Source organism: Anabrus simplex, chromosome 1 (genome assembly GCF_040414725.1).
Source record: "Anabrus simplex isolate iqAnaSimp1 chromosome 1, ASM4041472v1, whole genome shotgun sequence".
Taxonomy (NCBI): Eukaryota; Metazoa; Arthropoda; class Insecta; order Orthoptera; family Tettigoniidae; genus Anabrus; species Anabrus simplex.
In genome coordinates, this window is record NC_090265.1 from 378171245 (window position 1) to 378188007 (window position 16763).

Genomic DNA, 16763 nt, shown 5'->3' on the forward strand with positions numbered 1-16763 from the left:
TCCAAATCATGCATGCCATATCTTAATGAAAATGAAAATCCACACCCTGTTTCCAGTCATTCGACCGGGTCAGGAATGGAATGAATGAAGCCCCCATCTAGCGGCGAGGATAGGCAATTATGCCGGCTGCTGAAGCCTGTCGCACTCCTCTATGGCAATGAGTAATGAATGACAGATGAAATGAAATGAAATTGGAGAGTGTTGCTGGAATGAATTATGACAGGGAAAACCGGAGTACCCGGAGAAAAACCTGTCCGCCTCCGCTTTGTCCAGCACAAATCTCACATGGAGTGACCGGGTTTGAACCACGGAATCCAGCGGTGAGAGGCCGGCGCGCTGCCGCCTAAGCCACGGAGGCACTGCCATATCGTAATACATACTAATTTTAATTCTACATTACATATATCCTATTCTCCCTTGAGATATTGTCTTTCAAGAGTGAAGACTAATGTTCCTTGCACGTTTGTAAAATAAAATATTTTAAATAAGCAGGAATGCGCACATTAAGATTAGTGGTATTTATAAATCGAAGGCCTTTTATTTTTTATTTTTTATTTTTACAATTTGCTTTACGTTGCACAGATACAGACAGGTCTTATGGCGATGATGGGATAGAAAAGGACAGGAGTGGGAAAGAAGCGACAGGCACAGCCCCAGATTTTGTCTGGTGTGAAAATAGGAAAGCACGGAAAACCATCTTCAGGGCTGCCGACAGTGGAGTTCGAACCCACTATCTCCCGAATTGAAGGTCACAGCTGCGCGCCCCCAACCACACGGCCAAGTTTCTCGGTATATCTGATTTGTAAAGAGGAAGGACCAACGAATCTAACAAAAAGACTCTGACCTCGGTATGCAGTTGCAGCACCATCTTGAGTGCACCCCTATTTTAACTAATAATATACTGTATGATATTGTAGTCATATTGTAGTCAATATGTTTTTCTTTTTTTGCTATTTGTTTTACATCGCGTCGACATAGACAGGTCTTACGGCAAGAATGGGATAGAAAAGAGCTAGGACTTGGAAGGCCTTAATTAAGGTGTAGCCCCACCACTTACTTGGTGTGAAAATGGGAGAGCACGGGAAACCATATTTAGGGCTCCCGACAGTGGGTTTCGAACCTACTGTTCCCGAATGCAACCTCACAGCTATGTGGCCTACATCGCGTAGACAAGTCGCTTGGTGTGTTTACTTTAGTATGTCTTACTCTTTCATTAATATGTGTAAGTGGTCTTAATATGGTGTATAGCTTTTGGTAGTTCTCTGAATTACTTTCCAGGGTACCAGCGATCTTCTTTTGGGCATTGCTTTTACCGCCATTACAGTATATATATAATTTGCCAAGGATATTTCTAAGAATTTATAAAATTTTAACTGAAGTAGGTGATTCGCCTCTGCTCAGAGGGAGTTAATATGCATCAAGGTGAAGCTGAATATTGCGTTCTTCACCCGTGACGTACACTTGCACATCTCGAATTCTGTTCTGGTTGCTGCGTTCTCCCAGGATTGCGAGGGAAGTCGAATCAATTAATAATAGACCTAATGCCATTAACATTAAGTGATTTCTTGTGTAATTTCTATATCAGAACACAGTTGGAAGTGAAGGCGAACAGAAACAAAAGGTTCGTATCTGGAAGTAACAAAGTGAAGACATTCATAATGAACAGGTTTAAGTCACATACGGAACAAAGTTATTTCTGTAAGTCCGCTTTGAAGGTGGGGCCAAGTGATCACTTGCATCTGGATGCAGAGGGAAAGAGTAGAGTATTTACCGATCGAGTTGGCCATGCGGTTAGCGTCGCGCAGCTGTGAGCTTGCACCCGATAGATAGTGGGTTCGAATCTGACTGCCGGCAGCCCTGAAGATGGTTTTTCATTGTTTCCCATTTTCACACCAGGCAAATGCTGGGACTGTATCTTAATTAAGGCCACGGCCACTTCCTTCCCACTCCTAGGCCTTCCCTATTCCATCGTCGACATAAGACCTATCTGTGTCGGTGCGACGTAAAGCAAATAGAAAGAAAAAAAAAAAGAGTAGAGTGGATATGGTTCTCGTCTCGCATACAAGGTCGTTAACCAAACATTAACGTGGACTGGAAGGCGCAATGGTCTTTATCGTTTAAGGGCTTTAGGGTTGACAAGTTGTCTAGTCATCTGGCCAGCAGGTATTGGGGTGACGTCTCTTTATATGGGAGTCACAAGCTGACTTATCAAATGGCCGTCAGGTATATGTGTATGAGAGAGAGAGAGAGAGAGAGAGAGAGAGAGAGAGAGAGAGATCATCCACTGTGAATAATGTATATATTTCTTTGTAGAATTATTTGAAGGCAGCAAGATTTCAATTTCATGTTATACGAATCATATCAATAAAGACATGTCGACTACCAACCGTTATGGTAATCGAAAAATTAAAAATTAACATTGTTAACATTTAATTTAACATCTCATATTTAGAGAAGAAGAAGCCTCCGTGGCTCAGACGGCAGCGCGTCGGCCTCTCACCGCTGGATACCGTGGTTCAAATCCCGGTCACTCCATGTGAGATTTGTGCTGGACAAAGCGGAGGCGGGACAGGTTTTTCTGCGGGTACTCCGGTTTTCCCTGACATCCTTCATTCCAGCAATACTCTCCATTATCATTTCATATTATCTATCATTCATTAAGAAATCACTTTGGGAGTGGCGACCCCATCGTACTAACAGCCTAAATCTGCTTCATTCATTACATCCCTGACCCGGTCAATGACTGGAAAACAAGTTGTAGGTTTTCATTTTAATTTAGAAAAGAACTGTTGATGAACTTATTTAGAATGAATGCGACAACGCTTACTATCTTGTGCGGGAAACTAACTGATCATTTTATAACTGAACCCCCATGTCCGAAAATGCATGATATGAGCACTGTGCGACATTGAAGTTTGACAACAGTTTGTACATGGTGATTCCACATTTTGTTCAAGAAACCTCTACCAACCTAACAAGAGCATCACATCGTTTTCATGAATATCAACATTTTAATTTCACAATTTATTTTGCTTTACATCGGACCGATAGAGATAGGTCTTATGGCAACGATGGGATAGAAAAGGGCTGGGAGTGGGAAGGAAGCGGTCATAGCCTTAATTAAGGTACAACCCCGGTATTTGCCTAGTGTTAAAATGGGAAACAACCGAAAGCGATCTTCAGGGCAGCCGACAGTGGGGTTTGAACTCATTATCTCCAGAATGCAAGCTCACAGCTTGGTCCCCCGGTCCCGCCATATTAGCAAATAGGGATAGCTAGCCTGCTAAAGGAGAAGTGAATTCTCCGTTCTCAAAAGTATGTACTCCCCATGGAGATACAACCCACGCAGTTGGTCTGCCACTGCTAAGCAGAGTCTTGGAGGGGTGTGTCAATCCAACTGATGAGCCCAAATGGCACGTCTGGGTGAATCTCTGCAAACGCACACGGCCTAACCACCCAGGAACTGGTTCTATTCCCGTGATTGTAAGATCTGCGGCCGTGAAAGCCAGTTTTGAAATTGGTCATGTTCATTTCAGTGATGTGCATCTTATTAAGAAGTATTTCTTGCAAAAACATTTTTTTAGAGATATGATCAAAGTACTTTCACTTAAGGAATTTCACTATAAATTAAATGCATACATACAAATAGAATTCAATGAAGTAACAAGGTAATGTACATTTTGCAAAATCTGAAGACATTTAAGTACGGTCGAACAGAAACAGTCATATACATCTTGCCTATAATGGTAATTTAAACGTTCGCATACAGGGTATTTCATAAATATACGGCACAAAGTTAGGGTTCAATTCCTCGTATATAGAGAATGAAAAAGTATATATCAACAAGGATTCGTAAATGCGCACTTTCTAGCCCTCGCCGATCACCTGATGTAAACCCATTGGACTTTCTGTGTGGAGTTATGCGAAGTTTTTGGTGTCGCGATTGCTGTGGAGAATGGAGCAACACTTTAGGGCAGAACCATAAGGTCCTTTCAAACAATACGTACAACACCGGACATATTCCAGCGTGTTTTCAACACTAGCGGGGACGAGCGCAAGTTTACAGCATGACACGAGGCGGGCAAAGGTAACGATCGGAATACATACGATCTAGCCCGCAACACCTGAGGTTTTAGCCTTCGATAGATTCTGATATCTCGGAAAGTACGCATTTCCGGATCCATGTTTATACACACTATATTTCTTTCTCTGTATGTGAGGAATCCAACCCTAAAGTTATGCCGTGTATTTTTGAAACTTCCTATGTACTATTATGGTCACCTGAGCTACAGTTCGGTCGCTATTGACGTGTGTGTTTGTGATTCACTGAATTAGATCTCGGACATGTGCCTCAATACTTGAAATGTCCACGGTTTCCTGCAGTGAGAATAAGAATGTCCGCTAATTCAACTACTAAGGATAGCCGCTGAAATTCGCTGTGGTCTGTTCTCCGACAATTCAAATATTTAACTCTATGATGCTCTCATAGTGTGCATTTTAGTCAAGGATATGCGGAGAGCATTACATAAATGTAGACATATCCAGTTTCATACGTTCATTACGGATTTTAATTACAGTTACACTCTATGAAATACAGAAGATTGCTTCCCATCATTTTTAACATCAGGCATGATCATTCAAGGTTCCATGAAAAAATAGTAATTGTTATAATTTTTTGTTGTAACTCTTGCACGTTATTTGAATTAGGATCATTGTAATCTCCCTCTCCTTGTCCTGAAATACACAATTAAGATAATATATCAATAGCGGTAATACACAGGGTGGGTCACCTAACATTACCACGGGCAATATTTCTTAAACAAAGAGGAATTTTGAAAAATATTTTCACAGACAAAATGTTAGGAATGGGGCTCATGGAATTAGTGGATACAATTAATTTTAAAATGTACGGAGTATAATTTTCAAATGTTAATTTTATGAAAACCCTTATTAGCTTTATTATAATGGAAAGCAGAAATATAGGCAATAATAATGTTGTTTGTTACAAAAGTTATACGTCAATTCAATCCCTAGTTATTGCAACGGGTCAGTGACGCTTGAAATCCACTCCTCATAGTTAATACATATGTCTATCGATAAAAAAACAGAGATGAAGGAAGAACAGTGATAATGTGACAGTAATACGAACGGTTTGTTACGAAACAGACATAAACAGCACATTACATGCATATGCCACCATTTTATTAACTTTGTTCTTATAAGAATTATGTATTGTATAGAATACCTTCGTCGGAAAATTGTACACATTCAGTTACATAATTAAATGAGCAAAATGCTTAATGAATGAATAACATGGCGTAACATATCTGATGTTATCCGAAAGAAGGCTGCCTCTGTGCGATGTTTCATGTCAACTAGAGTTGTAGGCACATCACAGTAAATCTCCTTCTTTAAACGACCCTACCACGTCCTATGAAACGTCTATCGAACATTTTATCAAGGGTTCACCTAGTGTTAATTGCAAAGTACACTGGACAAGCATCGTACTGATACCACGCCCTAATCAGAGTTTCCAAAGGGACACTTTTTTGCAAAGTTGGCGAATCGTACTGTAGGAATTTGCAGCTGTTTGAGTGATTTCAATGAAGGGAGGCCCTATGAGCTGATCGCCAATTATTCCACAGCATACATTGACATTCCAAGGTAGCTATGGACGTTCTCTGTTCGGGTACCTTTCGGCATGCAATCTACAGGCTTGTGCTGCATTTTTGCAACACTCGCCGTATATCAGTATCATCTCTGTCTTTTCTCAGGACATTTTTTACTGTTCAAAAGAAATATTTTCTCAGTTTTCTGCGATGTGGAAGGGGGCAAGCGTTCTTACTTGTGTACAATATCACAGACTTCTGATTACTTCTTGGACTGTCCTCAGTACAAAGCCAATGCAGAATATGAACAAACGCAAGGGCTACGTAAGGCAGATGGGACAACTAAAACAAACATACACATATTACAGCTAAAATCGGAAATACTGTAGTCATCCTACAACCCTACCTTTGTTACAACACGCGAATGAACTTCTGAAGTATTTTCAAGCGTCAATTTCAAACTACAATTACTCGGGATTGAATTAACATATTGCATTGTACTAAACACTATTATTATTTATCTCTTTTTCCCTTCTCGCAGTTTTACTAAAGATAATAGGAGCTTTCCACTAAAAATACGTAAATTTGTATTGAAAATTACATTTCCGTACATTTTCCAAATGACGTTCTGTCTCTGAAGTTTTTTCCAATTCCTTTTCAATATGTAAGATCAAATTTTAAAAGAACTTAATCGTGTAAAGTCCACCTGGTCATTACACGTTTGCCATTTAATAAATGGTATTTTTAAAAGCTACATAGTTGTTTAAAAATCTATATAGGAAATGTTTCGACTTAGCCTAGAGGTCATTATCAGCTAAAATTACATAATGAAGACAGACATACAACAAAAACAGGGATACATAAAAAAATTGAGATAAAATACAATCAACAAATTAAGAGGAAGTCTATATTTAAAATGTACATAGCTTCAATATTAAAATATACTCAACAAATACAATAGAAATCTGTGTTAAAAATGCACATAGATTCCAACTTGGACGAATTCAGTTGTAAGTGTGGATCCAACCGTATTTAATACAATATTGGATGGTTGGATGACATACTTAAAAATTTTGTGAAGAAAGATGTTGTGCTATTTGTCATGCTTCTAGAATTGAAGTGAAGTTTTGAAAAATCCGTTACATAACTTCAGGAAAATACAAGTATAGCCAGGATGTCCTCTTTCCTCCAGCTCTGTGCTTGTATAGGTCAGGTTGGGTTGGTGTTGACCTCCACACTTCAATTTCTTCAACATCAGGTAGCATTTCATGACCAAAAAGTTGTGGTCAGAGTTCACGTCTGCTCCTGGGAAAGTTCTGCAATTCAACACCTGGTTTCTGAATTTCTGTCTAATCATAATGAAGTAATGGATTGTATTTGGTATTTTTCTAAAAAATTAAATAATGAGGTGATAGCTCTAATAATAATAATAATAATAATAATAATAATAATAATAATAATAATAATAATAATAATAATAATAATAATAATAATAATAATAATAATAATAATAATGATTTAAGTCTTAATAATTACTTTTACAGTTCTGGGAGACATTGAGGTGCCGGAATTTCGTCTCACAGGATTTCGTTTACGTGCCGAGGCACGTGCATTTGAGCACCTTCAAATACCACCAGACTGAGCCAGGATAGAACCAGCAAACTGAGAGTCATAAGACCAGCGCTCTAATGTCTGAGATACTCGGACCAGCAAGCTAATAGCTCCCTCCGTAGATTAGTGATAGATTGTCGACTTCCGAATCCCACGATGGGGGTTCAAACCCGGCAGATGTAGTCGGATTTTTGAAGAGTGGAAGGAAGTGTTTTCAATAATCTACGTTGAGGCATACGTCGCTTAAGAGAGATTGGTTTCTCTACAATCTAGTAGTAGTAGTAGTAGGCTAAGACAGGAAAGGAGTAGACTCAAGAAAGAAAGAAAGAAAGAAAGAAAGAAAGAAAGAAAGAAATAAGGAAGGAACACCGACAACGAATGCGGGAGTACTGGTTAGATGTCAAAACCCGAAGAAGTAGAGAGTTGAAATGGCATGAAGCGTAGTTTGCCGCAAGAAATAAATGAATGAAATAGGGGATGATGACAACAATGTTGATGGTGGAGAAATGCTTTTAACATTCATTCATCAGTGTACAACAGGGAATATTACAGTGTACTGGCTATCTCGGTAATGTATGGAACTGTAATGCCTATAATTGGGGAAAGACCGGGTATAATAATAATAATAATAATAATAATAATAATAATAATAATAATAATAATAATAATAATAATAATAATAATAATAAATAAAGTCATTTATGTAAGCAATTGGTTTGATCATTTTTTTTCAACTGACTGCATTTTACTTTTGGTTCAAATTAATCTGAAATTATACGTGTAGGCTGACAAAAAGCCGGAGTTATTTTATTAACCCGTTAACAAATGTATGTAATAAAGATGTCTCTAATCTTTGAAAATAGTACACAGCAATCAGAAAAATAGTTGCTCATTCTATGTTTCTGGAAACAAACTCAGTGCGTAAATAATATATGACAAAAACAGAGTTTCAATGGATAAATACTATGCATAACAAAACCTGAGTTATTGATGAAGTATTCGTATCCAATAAACTTCTGACTGCCTGCCAAATATCAAAATTTCAGTATTGCTTCAATGATTACAGTTTTTACATTTCTGCCTTCATGATTCCATGAATTATGGCAGTTCATGAATATACACAATGTATTGAACATGCAGAGCGATAGAACAATTGTTACTTGCATAATGAATGCAAATTTAGCAATAATACATCTCCGATATTGTGAAACTCTCGCCTGTCAAACTGCTTTAGTGTGAGCATCAAATATTAATGCTGAGAGAATATCAAAGGCGAGATGAATAGGTAGAGTATTCTTTTTTTAACGAATTTTAATCAAGTAATATTTAAAACAAAAACGATATTTAGGGAATTGTTTTGAGTATACAATGAATTCTCACCTGAAGTGTAAGAGTTATGAATAGAGGGCGGATGTTGTTGAAATGTCATCTCTGTTTCCTTTGCATTAGGACATTGCTCATTAGTATAGACATTGATCTTGCGATATAACAGACGGTAATGTTTTGATTTTGTATTTTTTTTTTTCGATTGGGGATGATCAGTCATTGTTTCAAATTTCAAGATGATTTTAGGTTCATATAATATAATTTTGAAGAATTTTCAGTTCATTTTAAAATATGTTTTAATTAATGCATGCATTCTTTATTGCAGAAATAAAATTCCACATATGACAACATACAAATTGTAAATTTTCTCACATGTGGTTAAATCTGCTAAATATCTTTCATGACTAAGCAAACTGGCCAGCAGATGTTGGTGACTAAGAAAGGGTAGGGAAAGAATTTGTATCCGTGAGTCTTGTGTTTCCAAGATATGTGCAGTTACACAATACAGAACTCTGCTAGTTAGGAGAAAGTATTTCCTACGGACGTAGCACAAGGAATGCATCAGCCGTCGCACCCGCCCCTACAGTCATTACCCCCCTGTACCCCAAGGGCAAGAATAAATGGAAAGGAGAAGGGATTGGAGGGAACAGCAATCTTTAACATACGTGTTTACAACAGATTGGCGTGTTTCATCTTGTAAATTGTGCAGCGTTAAAGTGAGTGTTGAGAGGATGTTTGTTGATGTTTGTTGTACAACAGTGTATTAAAGGAGAAAAAAATGAAAGCTGTAACGAGTGAAAAAAAAAGGAAAAAAAAACGAGTGTTCCCAAAGTTTTTCAGGGGAAGCAAATCATTATTCCATATTTAAATTATTTCCCCACTATTACACAGCCGCCAGAATTCAGTTTGGTCAAATGTTTTAAAGTCATTTTAACTTCTTTAAAGCATTTTTCCACAAGAAGGAGCGTGATTAGCTCAGTGGCTTAGCGGCTGAGGTTGGATTCCCGGTCGATTCCTGGGCTGAGATTTTCATCTCAAGAATCACGGGATGGGATAAGCTGAAGAATGTTTTAGTATAGAACTTTATCCATAAGTTTAAGAGAATTTTATTGATCATTTTCGGTGACATTGTAGGTCATCAACGTTCAGCCCTTAATTATGAATATGCAGGGATATATCTATAGACGACTTAATTCTTCATTAAAAAAACCATGGCACTACAGCTCTTGAAGGGCCTTGGCCTACCAAGCGACCGCTGCTCAACCCGAAGGCCTGCAGACTACGGGGTGCGTGTGGTCAGCACGACGAATCCTCTCGCCCGTTATTATTGGCTTTCTAGACCGGGGCCGCTATCTCACCGTCAGATAGCTCCTCAATTATAATCACGTAGGCTGAGTGGACCCCGAACCAGCCCTCAGGTCCAGATAAAAATCCCTGACCTGGCCGAAAATCGAACCCGGGGCCTCCGGGTAAGAGGCAGGCACACTACCCCTACACCATGGGGCTGGCACTTCTTCATAAGAGTCATTTTAAATACATAGCGTTGAGGAGAAAATATTGAATTCACGGCAAAGAACTCGCTAAGTAGTCTTTATTACCATTAAGGAATATTGAGAACAAGCCAGCAAAATATCGTTACTACATGATGAATACTTTTTCTACAGTTTTTTTCTTTTCTTTTTTGCTAGGGGCTTTACGTCGCACCGACACAGATAGGTCTTATGGCGACGATTCTACAGTTTTAGCTGCTCGTAGGTAATACTATGTTTGGATAGTTTAGTAAATCATGCCAAACATTCGTCAAAACGTACAGTAGTCACAAAAACCTTCAATATTTTTCTAATTTACAGTCACATTTTAATTTTTATGGTGGTTGCTGACAGATCTCGTCGACACAAATCAAAATGTATATACAACATCAACACGCAAAGTTACACCACGCGGTAACTGACTTTCGACCACCAAGAACGTGCCTTACCTTGGCGGCCATCTTGAAATGACCTCATGCACCCTACGTCAGCTATCACGGTCACGATTTCTGCATTCACCTTATTCAAAATATATACAAATTATTTCCACATATATAATTTTTTTGCTTTTCATTGATTCTTCGTGTTTGTCTTAATAAGAAACTCTTAATGAAATCCCAGCACACACACTGCTAACCACAACAAAAGCGTCACATCGATATTTCGCAGGAGAACCCTAACCCCAATTTGAACAACGTTTCACGTCAAAGTACTGTACACAGGTATCCGACCACCCGAGATTTGTTTTGGAAGTCCTTCTGGATAAAGACAAAGCAGGCAAGCTTACTGTCTTAAGTGACTGATAATTTCGTGATCAAAATCGTACGACATCGGGTTTTAATTGGCATCTGAACAACAAAGATGAGACTTCCTTTTCAAAATTTCCACATGCTCTGGCGAGGATTTGAACCGTAGCCTTGAAGTCTCCATATATAATGTAAAGAGGAAGGGGCTGCCTACCAGAGCCCTGCTCAGTTGTTCCGTGTCTCCCTGGCTTAGAAGCTGGGAAGCGCGTGTACACAAAAGCTTCGGCGAAACCTCGACATAGCAAGAGGAGCTGACGAGATTATCTCCTGAAGGGATGGAGATCCCCCTACTTTATTGAAGGAAAGTACATCATATACACTGGAGGAAAAAAATATATAAACACCAAGAAGGGGTAGTGGTAGATTAACGAACGTTGGTAGGCGTGTTTACACCTGAAAGATGACGTTGATCCAAATTTCCCGCAAATCGCATTACCGTGGCGATAGTAGTGGCCCCATGACGTTGCACGTCAGGTTTGCTTTACACGTGGGCTGTACTTTGCTACAGGGTTAGTTACCTGCGAGGTTGGACGGAGTGACTGTAAGTGGGTTAAGAATACCTTTACGACGACGAGGAGGCCAGTGTCAACAGCTCACTGCGGTTGAATGAGGCCGTACATAAAGGTGGGATTTTCTTCACGAGAAGATACGCCCGCAAGAAGACCGGGCTCCGGACGTTCCCGTGGCTCCACCGAGAGGGAGGACCGCCGTATTCGGCATATGGCTGTGGTGCAGTGGACTGTGTCTGCAGCAGCAATTCGAGCGGAAGTTGGCACCACAGTAACGCAACGAACTGTTCTAAATCGGTTACTTAAATAACAGCTCCAAGCCAGACGCCCTGCGGTGTGCATTCCACTTACCCCAAACCACCGCCGTCTGTGACGTCAGTGGTGTCAAGCGAGAGCTCATTGGAGGATGGTGTGGAGTTCCGTTGTGTTATCCGATAAAAGCCGGTTCTGCCTTGGTGCCAGTGATGGCCGTGAATTGGTTAGAAGGAGGCCAGGTGAGCGCCTGCATTCCACCTGTCTGCGGCGTCGACACACTGGACCTACACCGGGAGTTTTGGTCTGGGGAGCAATTTCCTATGACAGCAGGAGCACTCTCGTTGTTATCCCACGCACCCTGACTGCAGATGTGTACGTCCGTCTGGTGATTCGATATGTTGTGCTGCCATTCCCGAACAGCATTCCCGGGGGTGCTTTACAACAGGATAATACACACCTCCAAGCCGCTGTTGTCACCCAACGTGCTTTATAGAGTTCGACATATTGCCTTGGCCTACTTGAGCCCCGATCAGTCCCCAATCGAGCACGTATGGGACATCATTGAGCGACAACTCCAGCGTCATCCATAGCTGGCATTAACCGTCCCTATATTGACCAACCAAGTGCAACAGGTATGGAACTCCACCCCACAAGCTGACATCCGGCACCTGTACGACATAATGCATGAAAGTTAGCATGCCTGCGTTCAACAGTTAGGCGATTACACCTGTTATTAATGGACCAGCATGGCATATTTGCGATGGCTTTTCTCGCGCGGATTATTGTACGTTTAATCAGTTAAATATGTTACCTCGACAAATATATTGCAAACATTTTCGTATTCTAGTTTCCGTATTTTATGGTGTTTAAGATATTTTCTTCCGCCAGTGTATATAGCAAGGAAAAGCAGTGACCATCCCTAAGCGAATGGCCCTATCTATACATAAATAAATCAGAACACTGAAAAATGTGTATGATCGTTGCCAGAACACAATCTAAGTAACTACGATATAGTCTAGAGCACATACGAGCAGTGACGATTACAATGGCACTGAATCCTGTTAGGAAAATAATTATGTACACCCAAAGAGAACCGTCCATCTTCAAGGTGGCTCCCGCACGGCCTGAATACGTTAAAGGAGAGGCTAAACGGAGGAGGAAGGGCTGCGGAATGAACGCTGAATAAGGATGCGACGTACTCCGCGAGTTATTTCCCTGCTGTTGCTGAGGCTGACCGAGGGGCTGCCTAGAGGGCATCGGAAACTGAAGGCCGGCTGGCAGGTTGATGAGTTGCTCTCGGTGGCAGTGTTAAGCTGAACCGTGTAGCCCCCAGGCCTTGGTCACCGCTATGTAGAGGAGCGATGCCCTGGTGTAAACGTACTGTCACTGGGCAGGGTCCGGGCGATTCCATACTGAGAGAAAACATAAAACAAACAGTAGCACCATCGTGGTGGTCCCTCACAGTCTCGGACATGGGCCTTGGAGTATATTCGAGGGATGAGCTGTCGCGATCTGTCGGCTGGTGGCATCACATCTAGTTGCTGGGGTTGTTCTGGAACGTCGTCGGGGGTCGGGTGTCCCTCCTGATGCCCGGCGTCCTCCAAAAAAAAAAAAAAAAAAAAAAAGAGGCAGAGTGGACATTCGGTTGTGAATTTCTGTCATATTAGTGCGGTGCTCTTTATCGGATCTCGCGTAAAGCTTTGAATATTGCTTGGACGTTCTCTGGTGCCATGCCTTTGGTGGGGTCCACTCATTGAAGAAGAATTTCAACGTCTTGGTTCGATTCCCGGCTGATTCAGGGGTTTTTGATTGTGAATGATTAATATCCCTGGCCTGGCGACTGGGTGTTTGTGTCGTCCTTAACGTCCCTTTCCTCACATTCAACACTCTACACTTTCTCCATTGCAATTACACGCAGGTTCATATCACATGATACAAGTAGGGAAAAAAGATGTCCATAGGTCCACGCCCCGAACAAATGGCATTTATTTAAAAAAAAAAAGGGTGAGGGAAAGGGAACACAACCCGTTGTTCCAAAATCTAGTAAACGTAAACACGGCTCGAATGTTGAGTTTTGCAAGAAGGAATTAGGATATCTAAGGACTTAAGGCAGGTAGGGTAGGCACTTGTTACACTTTCTCTGTCTTGAAGGTCCTTGAAAGTCATTCATTCTCAACTCCCACCCCTAAATCGTTTACACTTTAAGGTCGATTCACACATCTCCGGGACGTGACGGCGCTTTCCGTGCCGTGACGGCATCTTCCGTGAAAATAAAATATCGTCGCCATGTAAACGAAGGGATGAGTTCATACACTTCCGTTGACGTCATTCGCCGTGACCTTCAGTGCTTCTCCGTGATCCGTGCCGGCAATACGTATTCGCTCGCCAACGATATTTTCTTGCTTTCACGGACGTGATTTCTCTCATCGCGCCTTCCTGCTTCTCTGCTTTCGTAGAGTACTGAGGTTATCTGTGTACGTTTGAACTTTATCTCCCAAAATGAAGGACGAGCTGCTGATTGAATTAGTGAAGGCACACTCTTTTCTATATAATTTAGCTGATTCGAAATATATGGATAGTGGTTTGAAGAAGCGTGTATGGGAGGAAATTGGCGAGAAAATGGAAGCTGAAGGTAGGTAACCAATTTTTTTTGCTCTTAAGATTAAGAAAATCAGTCCGTCTGTACATAGGCACCGACTTTATCGCGACAAGGCACTTTCTGCCCCCAACCTACAAAGTCAGGGGCATTAAAAATTAATCAACAATTTCATTTATTTAATTTTTCAAGTAATTAAAAGCAAATGTAGTGTACTAATACCATTAATACCTTCTTCGCTAGTAGTTGTAGTAAATAATTTACTAATACCTCACTTTATTGCACAACCCCCCCCCCGCCCCCACCTTCTAAATGTTTAACAAGTCGACGCCTATGTACCTGCGACAATGTGAATATCAATCCAAATTTAATATAGTTATAAACATAACATTATAAACAACTGTTATAACAATTATACGAGTATAATCATATACAGTAGGCCTATATAAAATAATATAATAATCATAATATACTAATTATGTTACTAAAAATTGACATTCTCAGAACTTAATATACTAGCATATCGGAAAGGTCTTCAGCTACTCACTAAGTGACGTTATCGACATCTTTCATATGTGTTCTTGCCACGGTACTGAACCAGCTTCTGAGCAGAAATAATCTTTTAACTTATCCCTTATGCAGAAAGCCTCTCTGGTCGAATTTCCACCACGAGGGAGTAAGTTTTGGAGCTGTGGATTGACAAACTCTTGGTTTGTGGAATCACTTGTTTCTTCCTCTCTTTCTCCTCTTCATCCAAGATTATAGCTATCATTAACAGTTTATCATCACTAAGAAAACTCATCATGGAACACTTGATTGCCGACTTATAACTGCACGGAACTGCACGGAACTGAAGTGTGAGAACAGACGTGAAATATTCATGTCGGAAAGGACGGATACGGAAACGGAGAGCGCCGTCACGTCCCGGAGATGTGTGAATCGACCTTTAGTCTCGTCTTCGTCAGCCGGCATGTCCCCCAAGTTCAGCGGGCCTTCGCAGGCCACATTGCCGAATAGCTCTCCGTTCTTACGTCATTCGGTTGTTAGATGAAGCTGTATCTCGGTCGTGCATCTAGTGTCTTTCCTCAAAGAAACCTACTGCTACTGTATAAATTCTGAATAGCGCATCGCACGTGTGGACCAGGTATACTAAAGATCTCCTCTAGATTTTTATCATCCTACGGAAGCACTAAAAGAAAAGTCACCTCCATACAGGCCATGAAGGCCCTTGAAGGAGTGGAAGGTAAAGGCTTCCACCGTTGTTAACCTCGGCACGTGATGGGGTAGAGTGGTTAGCCCTACGCCCGGCCGCCTTTGCACCCAGGAATTAACCTGGTACTCATTTTTGGTGTAGGCTGAGTGAACCTCAGGGCCATATGCACCTCCGGAAGTGGAAATCTCGTTTCTTAAATTTTACGACTTCCTGACGGGGATTCGAACCCACGTCCTTCCGGGCGAACCGAGCACGCCTTTACCGCCTCGGCCAGGCAGCCCCTCCTACGGAAGCACTATATTTCATATTTTCCAGATTGTCGATTTCTACTTTCTACAGTGTTCATGTTTCAGAAGCAAACAATACTGCCCACTCCATACAAATGTTTGTAGCAATCTTTGGTCGTAGAAACTTGATTAACTGGAGGAAAGCAGTGTGCAAAGGAGACACCACAATATCGCTAGTTGTCTGACCTGTAACAAACAGGCTGTGAGGAACAGGTATGGCGAATGATATATATTTCTCCTCAGCTTCAAAATGAAGAAAACGAAAGTGTCATCCTCTTCATCAAGGGACCAGCGGTGTGAAATAGAAAAAAAGAAGTAACACATTATTACCGGACCTCAGCTTTGCTGTGACATTATGAATCCTGCAGCTCTTGTTAGGGAACATTACGGAGCCATTCATATCAATAAACTCGGTCGTCATTATCATCAGCACTCGTTCCGTAGTTGATAAACTACACCCTAGAGGGAGCCAGCGTTATTGATACTCCAGGTTCATGAGGAGAAATATTGCCTCCCTTCTCTCGGTAAGCCGCTCTTCTCGGAGATAAAGCTGCGGTTACGAACGTATGGCATTTTGACGCCTCGCTAGGATTTATCAGCCGAAATACGTCTTCTCACTCATGCAATAAATCATTCTTACTTGTCGACCCCCATGGAAGTAATATTTCCTTAAATAATTAAATATAACACGTTGTACCCCAAACAATGAACTATGACCGTGTGATTAGGGGCGCACAGCTGTGAGCTTGCATCCGGGAGATAGCGGGTTCGAACCTCAGTCAGCAGCCCTGAAGATGGTTTTGTGTGGTTTCCCATTTTCACACCAATATGTACCTTAATCAAGGCCACGGTAGCTTCCTTCCCATTCCTAGCCCCTTCCTATCCCATAGACGCCGTAAGACCTATCTGTGTCGGTGCGACGTAAAGCTCGTCGTAAGAAAACAACAACAACAATGAACTATAGTAGGTTCATAAGTATCTCAGAAGCCGAGCATATTAACGCACGATCAGCTATAACAGGA

General features: G+C 41.0%; 1 protein-coding gene across 1 annotated transcript in view; it reads right to left on the bottom strand.

Moving 5' to 3' along the window:
- LOC136856812 (protein still life, isoforms C/SIF type 2) overlaps positions 1-16763 on the bottom strand; it is a 560067-nt gene that overhangs the window by 263622 nt on the left and 279682 nt on the right. The window lies entirely within an intron of this gene.